This window comes from Athene noctua, chromosome Z (assembly GCF_965140245.1).
Source record: "Athene noctua chromosome Z, bAthNoc1.hap1.1, whole genome shotgun sequence".
In the NCBI taxonomy this organism is placed as follows: Eukaryota; Metazoa; Chordata; class Aves; order Strigiformes; family Strigidae; genus Athene; species Athene noctua.
In genome coordinates, this window is record NC_134077.1 from 11,065,018 (window position 1) to 11,083,509 (window position 18,492).

Here is an 18,492-nt window from a genome sequence, read left to right on the forward strand (position 1 = left end):
GGCAGCAGAGTAGAAGTAGCCAAAGCCTAACAGCAGAGAAGAGATTCCTTGTATTCATGCAATGGCAAAAAAAGACTCAAAAGCTTAAAAAAAATGACTGAAAAGGAAGAAAAACTTCTTCCCTTTTCCAAGTCATCTTTTTCTCAGACTGACCAGCAATGTACTGTTGCCAAGGTGAAGAGACAACCTGGAGGATAGCAGGACAAAACCCACACAAGTCAATAGGCAGGTGGAAATTGAACTCTGCTGCTGGTGCTCCAGCACGGCACAGTTAAATTCTTTCATCTGTATAAGCTCTAGGAGGCAATCAGGACTGTGCAAATGGCCCTGGGCCTTTGATGTGCTGGCCTGGGTACAAACCCATGTGTCTCTGAGGCTGCTGGTCCTTCAGGAGCTATTATTTGTAGCATTGTCAGCAGCTCTTCTGCCCCTTGTCCTTGTACTGCAGTCTTCCCTGTTTGCTTGGAGCTGGTGGATACCAGAAGGAGCCTCACAGCTTTTAATGAGCATGGATAATATGGATCAGCAGTGCTCTGGGAAATGATGTTTTCCTTCAATTATCTGTGCTTGTTACTTGTGGCAAGGGGAGGAAGTGGCCTTGAAGGTGGAGGGTGGGTAGAGTTCATGAAAAATCAGAACAGCCTTTTCTGAGCTGGTGCTTCAAGTCAAATTCCCTCCCTCCCTACTCACGGACATGTCTCTAACAGATGCCTGAAAGCCATGCTTGTGCAAAGGTGTTTGAACTGGGTTGCTCCAGCCTCCACTAGTCCTGCAGAAATGGTTGTGTATTAGCAACTAATTAGTCAGGTGGTGGAGAAGAAGAATGCAGCATGGTCTGCTCTGTGGCCTGCAACTAGTTGCCTTCCTCTCACCAGACCTGTTTTTGGGGTTTTTTTCCCACCTTCTGTGACTGTAGGCTGTAAATGTCTTGAGGCAGGGCCTCTAGCTTTGATATCAGTTGTTGGAGCGGTCATCTCAGCTAAAGATTGGGCATTCTGCAGAGACACGAGTGCAAACGGATGGTGGGGGCAAGATAGCTTGGCACTGTCCCAGCTGATGCAATGAGCCTGGGAGGCAGCTGTTGAGGTGATGGCATTGCTGGTAGACAGAAGTCTGGGGACCAAAGAAACTGTATTGGTTGTAGCTGCCTTCAGGAAAAGGTGATGGGAAAGCTGTGATCCAGCAATGAAGGACTGTTACAGGCTAAGAAATCCCTGAGGCAGAATTCTGGGAGGTTGTAGGAAGCTTTATATCCCAAAAATACCTTCCCTTGTTGCATTTTTAAGTCGGTGATTCAGTACTTGGGGTAACTGAAGTAGAAAGTGGACTTAGAAATGACAGGATCTGGGAGGTGTGAAGTGGCCCTGGAGGATTGCATCAGGGAAAGAACCAGGAAAGGAGGAAATTTAGGAGGCAAAATGCAGCAGCAAGGGATGTAAAATGGAGAACAGAAGTGTGCTCATGTATGGATTTCTGGGAAGAGTGGTCACACTATTAAAAACCTGTGATGTCTGCAGGGGTGCTGCTGGACGCCAGAGAGGAGTGTGGACAGTGGACCCTGTTGAATGAAGTGGGATCAGTCTTTAAGTTATGGTGTGGAGGTGTCTGAGCTGTATGATCTCAGCCCTTCCAGCTGGTGATGGAAGGAGGGACTAAGGCTTTTTCTCAGTACTGTCAGGGAGAAGAAAATATAAGGGAGACAATAGGTCTATTAAATAGAATCAGTTTCTCACCAATTTCTTTTCCCTTCTCAAATGACTGAGATCTTCACCATCTCCTTATACCTGTCTTTATCAAGATTAAAAAAGCCCAAAGAGGTATGTGGGAGACTGGCAACAGAAGATGACTGTACAGAATAGCTGTTAAGGAGATCTTGAGGGTACTTTGCAAGCATCTCAAATGCTTGGCTAATGTCAGTAAATACTCTTCAGGGCATTAGGGGAATTAGTGACTGAATGTAAATAATTGGTGTTCCTTTGCTTTAAAAAAAGAAGGGAGTCTGGTGCCAGGGGTGTTGACAGTGCAAGGTGGGTGCCAGTCTAAGGGACAAGATGAGAGGGGCTCCCAGTCGGTTGTTCTTGTCCCTGCAGGATGTGGTGTGATGTCTCTGCTCTCTCGCTTGCAGCTTGACTCCAGGATGCGGCTCTGGGATGGGATTACAGCCCCAGTCTGGCAGCAGCTGCTCTGTGCCGTTTATTACTCAGCTCAAGTAGGCATCCCGGGCAGCCTTGCTTTAAAGGTGAAGTGAGTGCTGTAATTGGAGGGAGGAGTGAAGAGCAAGTTTCAGTGTTGCAGCTGGGTTTTAGAGCAGTGTTTGATGCAAAGCTTCCCTGGTGAAAACGGTTTCAATATGGAAGCAGGAGTGAAAGGACAGTGAGACTTCAAAGTGCTGGGATGCCTGTTCTGACCTCTTAAGGTTGCTGGGCTGTCCTAATTTATCCTCCTCCTGATCCAGTGAGGATAGCTGACTTAAGTTTTAAAAACAACATAATCTGCCTTACCTTTTTCCAAATGACTGTTGGTCCAACTGTCTTTATTGAGAACATGGGTTGTCTCCTTTAAGTGTTGCGTATGAAATGAAGTGCTAAAGGAAAGTCCAGAGAGATGTCTTGGGGTGGGCTGTCCATAGATGCCCTAGGTGTTGCTACATGGCTTGGCTTCTGCTTCATCTTTGTGGCTGGTCTGGAGAGAGGGAATGAAGGCATCTCCACTGCTCATCTGTACTCCACTGTTACAGCCTGAGGCTTAAGTGTGGGGTGTCTTGCAATCGGAGCTGAGACTGAGCATAATACTTTCCAGCCCAGGCTGGTTTGTTTGCCCTTTTTCAGTGACCCACAAGCTGAGTTGTCGCCTTTGCCTTTACTGTGTGGGATCTGAGCAGCCCTGGAGGGGGGTCCCACTGCCAGCAGAAATCTTCTCCCTGCAGTGATACATTTGCAGGGGGTGATAAGTCCCCTCCAGATTGTCTCTTGGCTTAGTTGAGCCAAGTGAACACTCGAGCCTGTGGCTGTACAGCAGGCTTTCCAGTTCCCAACTCAATCACCTAATTCTTGGAATTAGGAGAAATTCCACTTCCACATTTTTTTTTATTTTTTTTTTTGCGAGTGCGGACACCAGCACTGAAGGCGGCAGCTGGGAATAGTCTCTCTGTGTTCTTGCAAGAGCTAATACTAAGCTCATGCTCTGCAGGATGCTCCCCGGTGTATGCAGGGTATTTTTTCCCCTTAATTATACCACTGCCCTTGAAGAGCCTGACTTGTGTGTAAGAGCCACGGAAGAGATATGGAACTGCATTTTAGGATATATGAGGCTTATTTAGACCAATAAGTGGGTTGCAGTATTTGGCTGTGCTGGCACACACTGGTCAGACTGGGAGAGGAGCTTCAGCAAAGGGGATATGGCAAGGGGAGCCAGTTGCCCTTGTGACACTGGGTTCGCAGCTGATGCAGCGGAGCAGGGTTTTGCTTATGCCGTAGCCTTGCATCTAAGGGTAGGGATGAAATAGTGATGATTACTTGGGAGGATCAGTTTTCCGCTGAGCAAGTAGGTGGAAAGTCAGGCAACAAAATTAGCTGAATACACAAACAGTCTGGGCTGGAAGAGGTTCTCTCCCTGGGGAGAGATTAAGGCATGTGGTGTCTTACGTAGTGGTGATGGCCTGTGTGCTCTCACCGTGCCTTGGCGTTCTGAGCTGACAGTTGTTGAGCTGTTGGCTTTGTGCTCTGTCCTCATTGCTCCCAGCTCCTTTCCGGTGACCAGCTGGGGTAGAATATCTTGTGACACATGCTCAGTCCTTCTTGCTGCTCTTTTCCCGCAGGCAGTTGGGTGCTCTGCCCCAAGCCCTTTCTCCCTGGGACACTTCAGCTCAGTTTTAAGTCTTGTCTGTATTCATATGTGACTCTCAGGGTGTGAATGATGCTGTGGGACAGGCAGGGCTCTGCAAGCCTTATGCCCACTGGCTTATGCCAACTGAGCTTTTAACAGCAGGGGCTGTACCCGTGAGCACCATATGAGACTTCAGAAATAGCTTTGATTGCACTCGGACAACCTCCCTGAGCTGCTGGGTGCTAATATCAGCACATCAGCTCCTGAGCATGGAGCCACAGGCATCTGCTAGCCTCTTCCCTGACATGCAGATTGCATAAGGGAGGGTATGGGTGCAGCAGAGGATAGCAATAAAAATCTGCAGGTCCTCAGTTGTTTGGCTTATGGAAATGTATAAATGAACAGGAAGCTGTTGGTCCTGGCAGCAAGCTGGTGTGCGGTGATTTTTCTTGGCTCACTGTAGTTCTCTGTGGGATGCTGTAGCTGACCAGGGCTCTACAAGCAGTAGCTCAGTTTCCCATGCAGGCAGGTCTGGTAACATCCTACCCAAATTCCATGAAAGGAAAACAAAAATAAACCATTTGTTGCATGTTTTTGCTTCAAGTGGGTCATATCTGCTGTTCAGTATCAAAAGATATTAACAGGCGGAAACTCTTTTGTAACAGACGATGCAGGAACCAAAAGCTTTCAGCAAAGCCTCAAGATTATCTTATTTCTGAGAAGGATGAGAGCTCTTCCCCAAAACCTCCCTAACAGGATGTAGATAAACACTTGGCAAGGTCTGGATGTAAAGTCCCTTGATGGGTCAGAATTCACAATACGTGGCAAGGCAATAAGAGACTTGAAGGTGTCTCAAGTGGTATTGCAAATAATCTCTTTAATTCTGCTTTTCATTTGTCTGCTAATGAGCAGGGAGGAGTAGCAGAAGTCTCAGATTCAGCTCATGTAACTTGGAAAAGCGAATGAAACTTGAGGAGCCACCAAAAAAATAGCAAGGATGTGAAAAGAGTGTAAGGAAACTATAACCTGAGAGGATGAGAAATGAAAACTGCAAGCTACTGCAGAGAGGGGAATTCAGTCCTAAAGTGTAAGGACTTTGGACATTTCCTGTGCTGAAAGCATCAGGCTTCAAGCGTTTTGCAAATGGAGTACGAGGGCCAGGTTTCCTTGTACAGAGCTTGGTGCCCCATGCTGGGTTCCCATCAGCTGCCTGGCTGTGGATGTGCAGTTGTCCTGCTCAAGGCAGGAGTGGTGGTGGGAGCAGAGCTCTCCCGGGGTCTCCTCCTTTGGTGTGCATCCCTGGGGGCTTCCCACCCCCAGCCCTGAGGCTGCCAGTGGCTACTTCTGGGCAGAAGGTAATAGTGTGGGTCTTCTAGGTGATTGCTGGTAGCAGTTTGGCTGGGTTCTCCAGCTATTTTTTAATAAAATGGTCATTCTGACTCGCATGCTACTTATTTAGCACAGGGCCAGTAACACTGGTGTTTTGTAGCTTGTTTGCCATGGATGTGTGTCACCAGAAAAGCAGTAAGGAAGGAGTAGTGGGTGTGGGAGGAACAGATCTAGGTTTTCTGTTCCCTCTGTTGTGCCCCAAACTCAGTCTTGGAAACCCTTAAGAGATGCCTCGAGGTGGAAATCACAGGCTGCAGAGGACTGGGACTGAAGGTGGCATGTGGCTCTAGCACCAAAAGCTAAAACAACCTGGGCTGTGCCCAGTTTGGGGTCTTTTGCCCTGCATCCCCCAGACCCACCAAGTTGAGCAGGTCTTTGCAACCAGGAACCTTAAACCAACAATTTGGTCTCTGGCTCCTCATGGACAATGTTGGACAAGGCAGATGTTGAGCTCCATCTCTTCCCTCATGTTCGCCTGGAGACCCCTGCATCCTTGGCTAGTAAATTACCAGCCTAAACTCCTCCACAGCAAACTGCAAGGTAAATAAATACTCTCTTTTAGAAACCTCTTTCCCAGTTAAATTGACCCCCTTGGTACTTTCATGCATTTCAAGAAGTCGGAACAGTTCACAATTGAAAACAAGCAGTGTTTAGCTCCTGCTGTGAAGGGAAAGAGTCAGGCACCAGAAAGACTGTCATTTTAGCTGTGCTCTTACAAAAGAGGGTGTTACAGTAAACTTGCTTATTTCACTGAAGGAGAATTCAGCAGGCTTGACGGAAACCGGATGAGACAGGCATGGTAAATGGATTTTGCTGGCCGAATTGAAAGCAAAGAAACATGCATGTGTGGTGGCTGGTCAAGAATTGACTGTATCTTGCAGAAACCAGGAATGAATTAGGGACAGAGAATTAGTGAGCCCTGAAACAACATCTGTCTAGCTGTATTCAAGGTCCTGTTCACCTGTGGTATGCCTCTGATGGCAACTGAATGTAGCAAGCAGGGTGGCTCTAGTTGTCTTGTTGCCTTGTAGCTCAGTGTGGCTAGGGGAGCCTGCCTGTGGTCTGCTGGAATGGTACAGCTGGGCTACAGTAGACTGCGATGCTGCTGTAAGGCAGGATGAGGGGCTTCCTCTGAATGCAGCATCCTGGGGGGCAGCAACCCATGTGGTCAGCACCAGCTGCTGGAGGTGGCCAGGAGCCAGTGGGGAAAGGAGACAGCCAAGGGAAAATGATGGGTGTTTCCTGATCCCCAGGGAAAGAGTGATACCCAGCCCTGTTTGGGGGGTGGGGGTGTGTGATCTCCAGTGTTTCATCACCTTTTAGTGGGTGGATTTAACTCCCCAGTGAGCACTGTGTGGGGATCACAGCGTTTCATCGCGTACTGGCACAAAGCATTTGCTCCCTGTTCTTGATGCAGGATCAGCAGGGACCCTTCTGCTGAAGTAGGACATATCCTGTCTTGCTGACAGCTGTGTGGAGGGCTGGGGAGACGAAGTACTGGAGAGATGTACAGCATCTTATCTGTGACCTCTTCTGCAACAGCTTGCTGCCAGCAACACGAGAGCAAGGCTCTTGTCCTGATGTCCTGCAGGCTTTCATCTCTCTGAGCAAAGCTACTTGCTGCACAATTATAGCTACCAAAAAAGGACTGATGCCGACTTTCCTCCTGAGCTGGGAGGGTGTATTGGGTTTGTGTAGCAAGGTTTTGCTAACAGGGTGGTTTCTGTGAGAAGCTGCTAGAAGCTTTCCGTATGTCTAATAGAGCCGATGTGAGCTGGCTCTGAGACGGACCCACCACTGGCTAAGGCTGAGCCCGTCAGTGATGACGGTAGCACCTCTGTGATAACGTGTTTAAGAAGGGGGAAAAACTGCTGTGCAACAGCAGCTAAATGAGAGGAGTGAGAATATGTGAGAAACAACTCAAGGTCAGTGAAGGGGGGACCCATACTGGGGCAGTCTGTTCCCGAAGGGCTGCAGCCTATGGAAAAGGACCCTTGCTAGGGCCATTCATGAAGAGCTGCAGCCTATGGGAAGGACTCAGGTTAGAGAAGTTTGTGGAGGACTGTCTCCTGTTGGAGAGATGCTGCAGTGGAACAGAGTGTGAGGAGTCCTTCCCCTGAGGAGGAAGGAGTGGCAGAGACAACAGGTGATGAACTGACCGCAACCCCCATTGCCTGTCCCTCTGCACCACTGCAGGGAAGAAGGTAAAGAAATCAGGAGTGAAGTTGAGCCTGGGAAGAAGGAAGGGGTGGGGAGAAGGTGTTTTAAGATTTGGTTTTATTTCTTATTACCCTACTCTGAATTTGATTGGTAATAAATTAAACTAATTTCCCCAAGTAGAGTCTGTTTTTCCTGTGTTGGTAATTGGTGAATGATCTCTCCCTGTCTCTTTTTCAAGCCACGAGCTTTTCATTACGTTTTCTCTCCCCTGTCCAGCTGATAAGAGGGAGTGATAGAGCAGCTTTGATGGGCTCCTAGTGTCCAACCAGGATCAACCCACCACAGGGGACTCCTTTCCTTCTGGACACACAGAGGGGTCTATGAGCTTCATCCCCTGGGGGGTGATCAGATGGGAGACCAGCAGTGTGGTGGGCAGCACAGTTGAGTGTGCTGTGCTCTCCCCAGCCTGATGCAGGAGCCTCAGAGCTGCTGGGGGCTCTGGTTAGAGCTACATCAAAACAGCCTTTCTGGGTTATCCTAAGGTAAACCAGCTTGGTGGGGAAAAATCTGAATGCCAGAATGAAATGCCCTCCTTAACCACATCCCAGCTTATTCTTCTAGCAGAGACTCTTCCCTAACCAGGAGTGACATTGGCCAGGTCTAATGCAAACAGAGGGGTTTTGTGTAGCAAATCTGACCCAAAGTGTTACGAAGGTTGGCTTAGTTCTTCCACATTGACTCTCGTCTCCCCTGTAAGCACTGAGTCAGAAACATGCTTGTTAGTAAAAAATACTGTGCTCTGCCTCTTGGTAGTGGCTCTATTTAGGTTTGTGAAAGTTACATTCTCCATCAGTATAAAAAAAGGCACTCTTGCCTGTGCTGTGTCCACTGGCAGGCTGCTGAACTCCAGCTAAAGATGAAGAGCAGAGGGGCTTGAATAGGGGGCTGCAGTCACCGGGTAAAAACTAACAAAAGAGGCAGGGGCTCTCAATATTTGGGAGGCTGCTTGAGTACAGGTGGCCTAGGAGGTCCTTAAGAAGTGCCTGTTTAACATTAGAGCAGTACGACCTACAGTGTGGTGCATTTTGATCTGTGGGCTGATAATCCAGAAATGGCTCTTGGACAGTTGGTTTGCATTTTCTGTGCATTTGAAGTCAAAACACCTGGAGTCCCTCTGGATCGCTCATCTTCTGTATGAGGTGCAAACTGGAGATGTGCTTGGGCTCAAAGCCTTGATTACCTGGATCTTGCTTGCTGTGTGGGAAATGGCTGGTCTTAGAAGCCTCTTTTATTCTGTAGACAGATGCTGCCAAGGTTAGATGGAAGTTCTGTACTTCAGAATGAGGATGGTGTTGGGAATAAACCTTACACTGGTTTCAGTGGCAAGGGTAAGCTGAGTATATTGCCTCTTCACCAAAAATTAAATCCTTCATCTTGTGAGGTACATCAGCAGCATCTCAATTCTGCAGGGGCATCAGTGTCACTCCTGTTTCCAGCATAGCTTGACACTATGCGGTTCCATGTCCCACCACTGCTTTCCTCTGTCCTGTGCCAGCCTCCCCCTTGCACCCCAGATGGCATGGCCAGTGCCTGGCTTTCCCCTTCCCTGCCGGGGTGCTGCCTCCATCCCCCTGCCTGGCTGCATGCACCTGGCTGTCCCTGAAAGGATACGGAGCTTTCTCACGTGGGGCTCCCAGTGGACTTGGGGAGCAGGAAAACTATCCCTTTCCAGATGCTGTCATGTCAGCGCAAACTTGCTGTGGAGCCACAGCTGGTGTGGGACTGGGGAGAGGCTCTCTGTCTTGCTGGAGGGTTTGTTTTCTCTCTGCAGCCTCCTTTGCTGGCCCTGGGTTAAAGCCTTTGACCTGATGAAGCCTGCAGAAGCTGGGCTCCTTGTGAAGCATGCTCTGGGAAGGATGTCTCTTAGCACTGGGTTGTAGCTGCTCATCACAGGGTAGCAGTAGTATTTTTACCTGGTGGCAGAGTACCCGAGTTCAGCAGCCTAACAGGAGGCTGCCTGGACCCAGAGCTGTGTTCATCCCACTGCTCTGGTGGCTTTTGCAGCATCCACTGAGCTCCATGCTGCTGCCAGTGCCAGAGGGTGCTGTGTGGGCTGGCAGTGCTACAGGTGTTGTGGTGTCCAGATCAGGTTGTGTCTTCTCAGACTGTCTGGCTCCTAGTCTCTCTTTCTGCACCAGAAAGGCAGGGATCTATCTGCCTCCCCCAAACACTGCAAGAACAGGGCATTTCCAGTATGAACTCCCTCTGTGCCCTTTGCTGGCTGAAGCAATGAAGAAAACATTAATGCTTCCCTGTTTTCTTCTAGCAGGGCTGGGCCCCACTGGCCCACATCTCCTGTTTTATTGGCTCCTCCTCACCTCTCCATCCCTTTGCTCAGATCCCCCACCCCAGCCTGGCAGTGACACTGGGAGAAGCATCCATCTGGGAGCAGGTACCAGACAGCAGTGGGATTAACAAGAGACATTATCTTGGTGCATGCTGGCCTGTGTCAGTGCCACCAGCAGATGCCACATCTCCTGCCAGCCCATGTGTTGCCCATGGGTCCCATCTCCTCTGGGTGAGAGGAGGCATGGGGAGGCCATCAAGTGCCTTTTAGCAGGAGGCCAAGGCTGCTTCTCGAAGCCGGGAGGACAATGAAGGCGCTGAAGCAGCCAGAGCGCGGCCGGGGGCAGAGGGGGACAGGCAGGCAAGGGGAAGCCATGCAAATGGGGACTTTGATGTGGCTGCGAGGAGCAGGACTGGAGCATTGTTCCTATCACATCACATCAGTTTCACATTCCTCATGCAGGAGTGATCAACGCTTTCAGGGCCAGACAAAAGAGCGGGGAGATGAACAAAAGCAAGGGGGGGGGGCTTTACCTACTGCAGAATAGAGGGAGAGGATGAATTGCTCTCTTGGCAAGCCATGGAGATGGGCTGGCGGTTGCTGTGCTTTAAAGCACCAGCTTAAAATTTTTCCCTTTTATTTAAAGGAGAAAAACAAAAAAGGTAGGAGAAAGGGTTTCCTGTGTGCAGAAGCAGGGATAAATAAGAGAGTGTGACAAGTGTCTGTGGTCTTACATTCCCTTGCCTGGTCTCCCCAAGTGATGACTCTCAGCTTATTGCAGAGGTGCATTGTGTCCTCTTGAGACTAGAGGCTGGCAAACATGGGTTTGGCTCAGACTGCAAGGTGAGAATACTTTTAAGGGAACCTTCTCTGAAAATTAGCAATGTAAGTGGGTTTTGGAGGGGTCTGCTCACAAACAGGTGTAGACTGAGCTCTGCAGCCCCATGGAGGTGTTGGCATCAGCCCTGGTACAAGGGGAAAAGCTCTGTTGGAGGGAGCCATGGGCTGTCCTCAGCTCTCCTAAGCTGGGATGTGAGGAGGAGTATGAGGTTGGAGTTGCTGAGTAAGCACTTAATCTCTTCTGCTGGCTGTTCTGGAGATCCTACCTGTTGCCACAGGGCAAATTTGATATCCCTTCACTGGGCTGGGTTTTGCTGGGGCTGGAGAGCAGGGATGGGACACAGGGCAGAATATGCCACAGGGTGCACATGTCCCCATGTGTGTGCTTCCACACTGCCATATCAGCCTTTGCTGCAGCCTCAGTGGCTGAGCTGCGGTCATTGAGCAGTGGCTTTGCTCACTTGCTTTCCCATCCCTGAATCCTGATTCTTTCCTGTCACTGACCCCTCTCCTCTCTCTAAGCCTGGGGTCCCTATTCTGCCTTGTCCTCAGGTCTCTCTCTTCTCTGGTGTACACTGCTATCCATTCACCTTGGGGGAAAAGTGCATTAAACCATCTCTTTCTTTCCCTTGTATGTGCTATCTGCAATTTGGCTTTTGCCAATATTAAGTGGAACTGCATCCCTCAAGGATGCTCTAACCTCTCTCACTCTTCCCCATAAACCTTTTTTCTGTGGAAGTACAAACCTTGAGCATCATCCCCACCTCACAGCCATCCCCTGCTCTCCCAGGCCCATGCACAGCTTTGGCTGCTCCCCCTTAGCCCTGACCCACAGCCCCCTCCCCTCCCTCCAGCCGCGGGCCTCACTGCCTGAAAGGCTGTCAATCAGGCTGAATTGTCTGGTGGTTTTGTGATGTGGAAAGACTCCCACCAAGGAGTCAAGGGCCAGGCTGAGACCTTTAAACTCGATCCCATTTGCGTCTTAAATCAAACAAGAATCCAGGTCCTGGGATGGAGGGGGAGGTTTAAGGGGATGCAGAGCCTCAAAAGCCTCCGCTGCCCCCCCTGATTTTTCCTGGAGCCCCTTTCCCACCTGCACTCTGTGGAGGGGGGGATGTGCCCATGGCCCTGGAGTTTAGGGCTTGTTTCCCTCTGAAGGCCTTTGCTCTGGGGCTGTTCCGAGAGGCTGGGGGTTGACATCAGTGCTTCCTTTAGTGCTAGCCCTTTGAACAAACCCTGCTGCCTGGGTTACATGGCAGGGAGGGTTGAGGGACGTACTGGGTAATGGAGACTCCTCTGGGGAAGGGGACGTTTCTGGGATCTGCTGTTGGGAGCACGTAGGGCTGGGGAGGTGGGCAAACTGTGCTCCCAGTGTCTCTGGTCTCGCTAGGTTGTGGTGGCTGCTGGTGCATGGGAGGACGTGGGTGCAGAGGACACATCTGTGGCTGACTGATGTCCTGCAGATGATTGCAAGGTTAAAAACTATGTTTTAGTCTCCTCCCAAGACAGTACAAACAAGCTTGACCTCTTTGGGCTGTTGTCACTGCAAAGGGGAGAGTGCTCTCGTCGCTGTCCACAGTGTGCCTATGTCTCTGTGGTTTGAATTGCACAATGCCTGGTGCTGCAGGTCATTCCCTGGTGTCCTCAGAAGGGGGGGCAAAACCACAAGGCAGCATGTGAGGTCTCCTGAATTCCCCATCTGCTGCCAGAATAGGGCATCAGGGCAGGTGAGGAGGCTTAAACACCCGCTGTCTTGTCCCTACTGTGTGTAGAGATGGGCTCAGTCTCCTGTTTGCAGAGGGAAAATCATCTTAAATGGCAGGTTGATATTTCTATTTTTCCCTCTAGAAGAGGTTTTGACAGTAACAGAGCTCATGCTGCCTAGTTTCCTCAGGGGCTGAGCCCCATCCCATCTCACGGGGGCTGCTGGGGGCCCTTGACATAGCGCTACTGGAGAGAGGAGGAAGGGCAGGGCTGGGTGGGAAAATTTTGCAGCTCGACTAGTGGCTCTCTCTGCCTACCTGTGAGCAGAGTTTGCTTTTCTTTTTCTTCTTCTAACTTCTTTCCACAGTCCACGTAGGTGAGAGATTTCATTTTGTCTTCCCGAGGGGAAGTTGCAAATCTCTCTTCCCCTGACTGAGCTGTGTTTTCAGGAGAAGCTTGGAACTGCCTTAAGACATGTACAAGCTCAGAAATGCAGTGGCTGTGTTTGTTTTCTCATTCTGGGCAAAGCCAGGGCTGCTGCCAGTGCTAAGTAAATACAGAGCTGCCCTAATGAGTGACTGCAGTAGCCAGGGCCGTGCTTGCTGCGTGCGTGAAGCCAGATGGATCTATCTGGGACTTAAACAACTGCCTTCTTTCAACTAGCAATGGCAGAGCCACTGGCATTTGGATTACCAGCTCTCCTGTGCTTTTAACAGAGTGCCAATGTTTGACAAAACCATTAAGTTAAATTAAGCCCTACGCATTTCAAATGGATACGGAGACTTCTGGCTGTCTCGCTATTAGCAGAGCTGTCTCTTCTCTCTTTCGTCTTTCTCTTCCCGAACCACCACCTTCCCCCTCCCCCCCCCTTTAATTCCCTCTGTGTAGCCGGTTTTACTGCTGACATTTAAAAGAAACGTGCTGGGACTCATGGAGAGACCTGGCATTAGGAATGGCACTGCTGTGGTGGGCAAGGAGGATGCTTGGAAGGTGTTTTCTTGGGGCAAGCCCTGTATCCCACAGAGCCTGTGCATGGGTTGGCTAAGGATGCTCCGGTCCCTGTAGAGCCCACAGCTGCTCTGCTCTTGCCCATTGCCAGTGTTATTTATGGCACAGGCTGCTGCTTTGCTGGGCCATTTCCAAGAGTGGAGAAAGATGTTCTTGACTCTGAGGGGCTCACAGTGCAAGGGCAGGGGATAGCAGAGAGCATCGGTGAAAACAGGAACACCAGCAGCATAGTCTGTCCAAGTCACCTTGACTTGCCTTGGGCGAAAGTGGAGGGCTTTAAAGAGGCACAGGCCGATGACCTTGTAAATGGATGCATGACCCAACTTCTCCCCTGTGGCGTCGACTGCTTTGTGTCCCTGATACCACTCTTAATGCCTGTGAGGAATCACTGGGGCTGGGGGTGGTTGCTGGGATCTCATTTGCACAGCTGCATCTTAACTGTGCAAGCTCCTCTAGTCACTGGTGTGAGAAATGCTGTCAGCTTCCTCCTGTCTATCTAATATAGTTTTTCCTGAGGCAGGAGACCTGTGGTGTGGGGCACCAGCCCACTGGCATTTGGAGAGATAGATGGCCTCTGCTTGGGGACCAGACAGTGTGAGTGGAGTCAGGGAAGAGGGAGAGTAGCAGCATGGGGTGAGCTTAAACACTGAATATTACAGTGTAGGAGTGAGGTTTTTCCAAGTAGTAAATGTCCTGAGAGGGATCTGATGGAGGTTGTGGACTAGGGAGAAGATACAGCAGTTGGATGGTGGACAAAAGCTGGGAATGGCTTGGTGGTGTCTGAAGCTTGCAGCACTCTTGTCTGCTGTCCTGTGGTCCTGGTCTGTGGAAGCATGTTTTGCCAAGTGCTGTCCTGGCAGGTGACATCCAATCTAGCACTGCCTGTTGCTCTGCCTGCAAGCTTCAAAATATTAATTACAGATGTGAGGACTGCAAGCTTTGGAGAAGCTGGACAGCACTTCTGGAATTGCTGAGCAGGTCGCTGCTCTTGCACTGAAATACCCTCAAGCACCTCTGCTCCTGTGCACCTCTTGCCCTTTGGTCTTTGCTGCCTCAGCCCCACATTTATCAGGTCACTGTAAGATGTGGCCTCTTGGCAGATGCAGCTCCTCTCTTGGCCCCACTCTTGCAGCTTGCTTGGAGAGGAGTCAGAAGCTGCTGGAGGAGAGACTTCAGCAGAAAAACAACATGACTGGTCTTGGCTGTGCAAAGAGTGTTAGACTGTGGGAATGGTGGTGAAGGGTGCATGAAGACCTGGAGGAAGGTCAGCACCATGGACCCTGCTCCCATTGACACCCAGCACGTGGTACCCATAGCTATATCTTCCTGCTGGGTGCAGCCCCACCCCTCATCAGTGTCTTGTTTCTCTGGGTGCTCTCTCATTATTTCCATGTTCATTAATGCTGATATGCTCAATTGCATCAGCTCGTTTCCAGGGACCAAGTGCAATCCTGTGCCTTCATTTGCATCCCTGCTGCCTAGCTGTTGCCCAGGCAATGCCAGGTGCTTTGACATCATTACCCAGCCGACTGGCATCCTCTCTACCCCATTAACCTTGCTGTAATTGACTTCAAATTGAAGGAATGGGGCGGGGGGAGGAAACTGGGTTGAAACAGCAACTGTCTGAGTTGCTGTGGATCAAGGCTCTTTGTTTTTTGAAGGGAAAACTGTGACAGTCAGTTATGGCTACCATTAGATTTGGGAAGGGTTTCTTGCCCTCCAGGAAGCTGTGCAGTCTGTCTTGGTTTACAGTATTTTCCCACCACCATCTTCCATGGGAATGTGATATCAAAATTCATCAGTGGTTGTCTGCAGGGAAACTCAGAGACTTTGTGGAGGAGAAGAATGGCTTCAGAGATGCTGAAAGCAGTGGATCTGTGCAGCCTGGGGAAGGGAAGGTGAAACAGGGTGTTGGGGGGGATCTTATGACTGTTTTGAGCCTCTCAATGGGTGAAGAGGGACAGGAGATGGACTGATTTTTGGAAGCACCGGGGGACAGAGCAGCAAACAACAGTTTGATTCGGAGCATCTGATTGCCTGTCATGCACTGAGAAATATCTTTTCACCATGAGTGTGACCACTGCAACAGGAATAAGAGATGGGGAAGTTCCAGCCTGTGAGATGCTCAGCCCTGACCTGCAGCAGCCCCTGTGTGACCTGAGCTGGCTAGTCCTGCTCCACCTGTATGGCATTAGGTTGAGATCTGGGCCGACCTATGTTATTCTACATCTCTGATTCTAAATCCATTCTGTTAACTAGAAATATTTTTTTCCTTCTTAGTTAAACTTTTTTTTTTTTTTTAATGTGAAGTTGAAATAGCATAAAATTTCTCTGGAGTTTTTTGTACTTAAAGGTAGAATTGGCTTTTGTCACATTTTGGTTTTGACCCCTTTTGAGCCAAAGTCACCCAAACAGATGCTTCACTACAGAATCTCTATCACTGAATTGGCATCTTCCAGCAAGCTTCACTGCACAGTTTTCTGTCAACTTGAGTCAATTTTATTTATTCTCCTTCTGCTTGCACAGCACTGTGGTCGCCAAGTCTTCCTGCATTTGCTCATGACTTGTGCTGGATGTAATTTGTTAGGCTTAATTGAGCTGCCCAAGAAGGGCAGTGAGGAAGTGGATGGATGGAGACCTCAGCATTGGCTGCTTGATGGCCAAACCCAGCAGAACTGGTTTTGCTTCCAGCAGAACCCCTGAATGAGGCAGGTCTGCCCTGCACTTCCCTGTGCAAGAGACAAGCTTCCCATGTGCTTCAAATATTTCAAGCTTTACAGTCCCTTATTAAGGAATTATTATTAATTATTTATTAATATTACTATTAAATTACTTACTACCCGTTACTTATTAAGAGGTAATTCTGCACTGTGTTTCTGAGCTTTCCAAAAGGCAGAGCTGAGAAAGTTGTGGCAGGAGGGCTTTCTTCAGCCCTAGGATCTCAGCTGTCCTGATCTTACCTGTCTGGCGTGGGCTGATTCTTCCATCACTTCATCTCATACTCTTCAAGATGCAGGAGTCCACACAGGGCCAAGCAAAAGGGAGACATGTCACTGTACAAATCTTTAAGTGCTGCTGGGATATGGTGATAGGGAAGCTGTTCATCCCCATCAAGCAAGGAGATCTTTATCTTGACTAATGGTTGGACTGGATGATCTTGAAGGTCTTTTCCAACCTAGATGATTCTGTGATTTGAGAGGAGCCCTGAGGCTGTAAGCCTGTGTTAAGAAAAAGTCTGGTGGAGGCAATTGCTGGTGGTTGTGGGTGCTGACTTTGGATTTTCACTGGGGTCTGGCCATCAGCTGGGAGAGGGTGTCAGAACCTTGGTTGTTACAGTGCATGGAGGCAGGCCAGGGCTGGAAGAAGTGAAGCGTTAAGATATCCCTGGGCTGGCATCTGCAGCTTAAGCTGGAAGCAGTGCAGCTGTGTCCCCAGCAGCTTTCCTGGGGAGCTGAGGCCCCTCATATTGCAGTTGCAATCAGTGAGCCATGGTGTGAGGGGCACAGCTCTGCCTCTGTTTCCCCTAGAGCTCACAGAGCTTATTATCAATTAGCAGCTTCATTTGTAATTAAGAACTTGCTCTCTTTTTTTAAAATGGCTTGCAGAGGGGGCTGACACAAGAGGCTCATACAGCCTCCAACATGCTGCCATCAACTGCCAAGGAGCATCCTGAGATTTGGGGGGATGGGTTTGGACATGGAGGTTGTTGGAAAGGAGGGGAACAGCCCTGGCAGAGGGGTGTGATGCAGGCTGTCCTGGAGATGAGTCAGGGGACTTGGATGTCTAATGTTATTCTGTCTTTGCATCTAGGAGAGCTGTCTGATAAACCTGGGGCAAATCTTGTTTTACCCAGTGGCACCACTGTGCTGTGAGGATTTGGGCTTAGCTTGGGTGTGCGCTGGTAAGAGGCATGTGCAGAGTGGTCTGGGTGCTTCACTGTCCTTCCATGCTTGTAATCCTGCTATGACAGCCAGCCCAGCAGTGCTGGAGGTTGTCAGGCACTGCAAGAGGCTGGCAGGGCCATTGCTTCTCTCTGTGTGTGTGGACCTCCAGCATCACAGGTTGCATGTGTCTCAGAGCTGCAGTCCAGCTTGGGATCTTCCTTTCTGGGATTGATATATGTCATCTTTCTTGCAGCTCTTGGTGGGTTTCCCTTCCCTGTCCTATGGCTTACTGCTTTCCCGGCCACACCAGCTCAGCATGAGGTGTGGGGACTCCGGCATGCTGAGCCCCTTTTGCACAGGGAGCGAAGGTCCCTGCAGTGAAGAAATTGGGGCTGTCCTGCTAAAAGTGGCAGCAAGTGAAGAGAGTTTCAGCCCACAGAGGTGCAACCAGCCCAGGGCCACACAACAGGGATGAACTTGGCCTTCCTCATCACACCCTGTGGTTATCTACTGGCCATGTTCCTCTCAAAGTAGCCTTCCTGGTACTGTCCTGCAAAGAAGAGCTTGATGTAATGATGATGATCCCTCTTTTTCCTGCTCCATCCTTCTCTGGCATGACTGCTCCATGTGAGCGGTGCAGAGGACTCCTGGCTTGTGTGTTCCTCCCAACCCCTGCATGGTCTGTCCGTCTCATTTTTCTGTGTCTGTACTCATCGTAGGACAGAAAAGTTGTGTTTCTTTATCATTTATTCCTGAACAACTGGTGCTTCTTCATTTTCTGAGAACTCCAAAAAAGTGACTATGACACATACAGGGAGAAAAATGCTTTTGTGCTTCAGCTTACAGAGGAGATGGCACAGAAAATGCAAAGTGGGGTATGTGCAGCTGTGAGAACCATTGGAGGATGATGGCAGGATGCCAGCACTGGGGGATGCCATGCATATCCCAGGTTGGATGGGACACCGGTGTCTGAGGGATAGCTAGTCTTATATCACTCCAGTCTTGCCTTGCTTTCCCTATGTCAGTGCTGTAGCTTGGTTTGAATTGTTTTGTTTTGTTTTTTCCATTTCAAGGCTTCTCAATGCTCAACTGTTTGAGCCAAGTGTTCTCTTAGCATTTGAGGCTCTGTCTGTGCAGGGAGAGATTTGAATCTGAGTTGCTTGGCATTTGTTTGCTGTCCACTGGGTCTCATGTCTGGAAAGGTCTGCAGTTGAGGCAGAAGCTGAGTTAATTTGCACTGGAAGGCGGGCATGCTTTGTTTTGCATGTTGGTTTCTTTCTGCAGAAATCCCATTTGAGGTATTTGTTCTTTTCTATTATTGAAGCCATGTTAGGG

The 18,492-nt window shown here is 49.6% G+C and overlaps 1 protein-coding gene across 4 annotated transcripts in view; it reads left to right on the forward strand.

The window, feature by feature from the left end:
- Positions 1-18,492, forward strand: part of CNTFR (ciliary neurotrophic factor receptor) — a 208,983-nt gene that overhangs the window by 27,152 nt on the left and 163,339 nt on the right. For 2 of the 4 annotated variants that reach the window (XM_074931795.1, XM_074931794.1), the window contains exon 1: positions 17,156-17,174. The exons of the other annotated variants lie outside the window; for them this stretch is intronic. The gene's annotated coding sequence lies outside the window, so the exon portion shown is untranslated. Of the gene's footprint in view, positions 1-17,155; positions 17,175-18,492 lie in introns of those variants that run through there. 4 annotated transcript variants of the gene reach the window in all.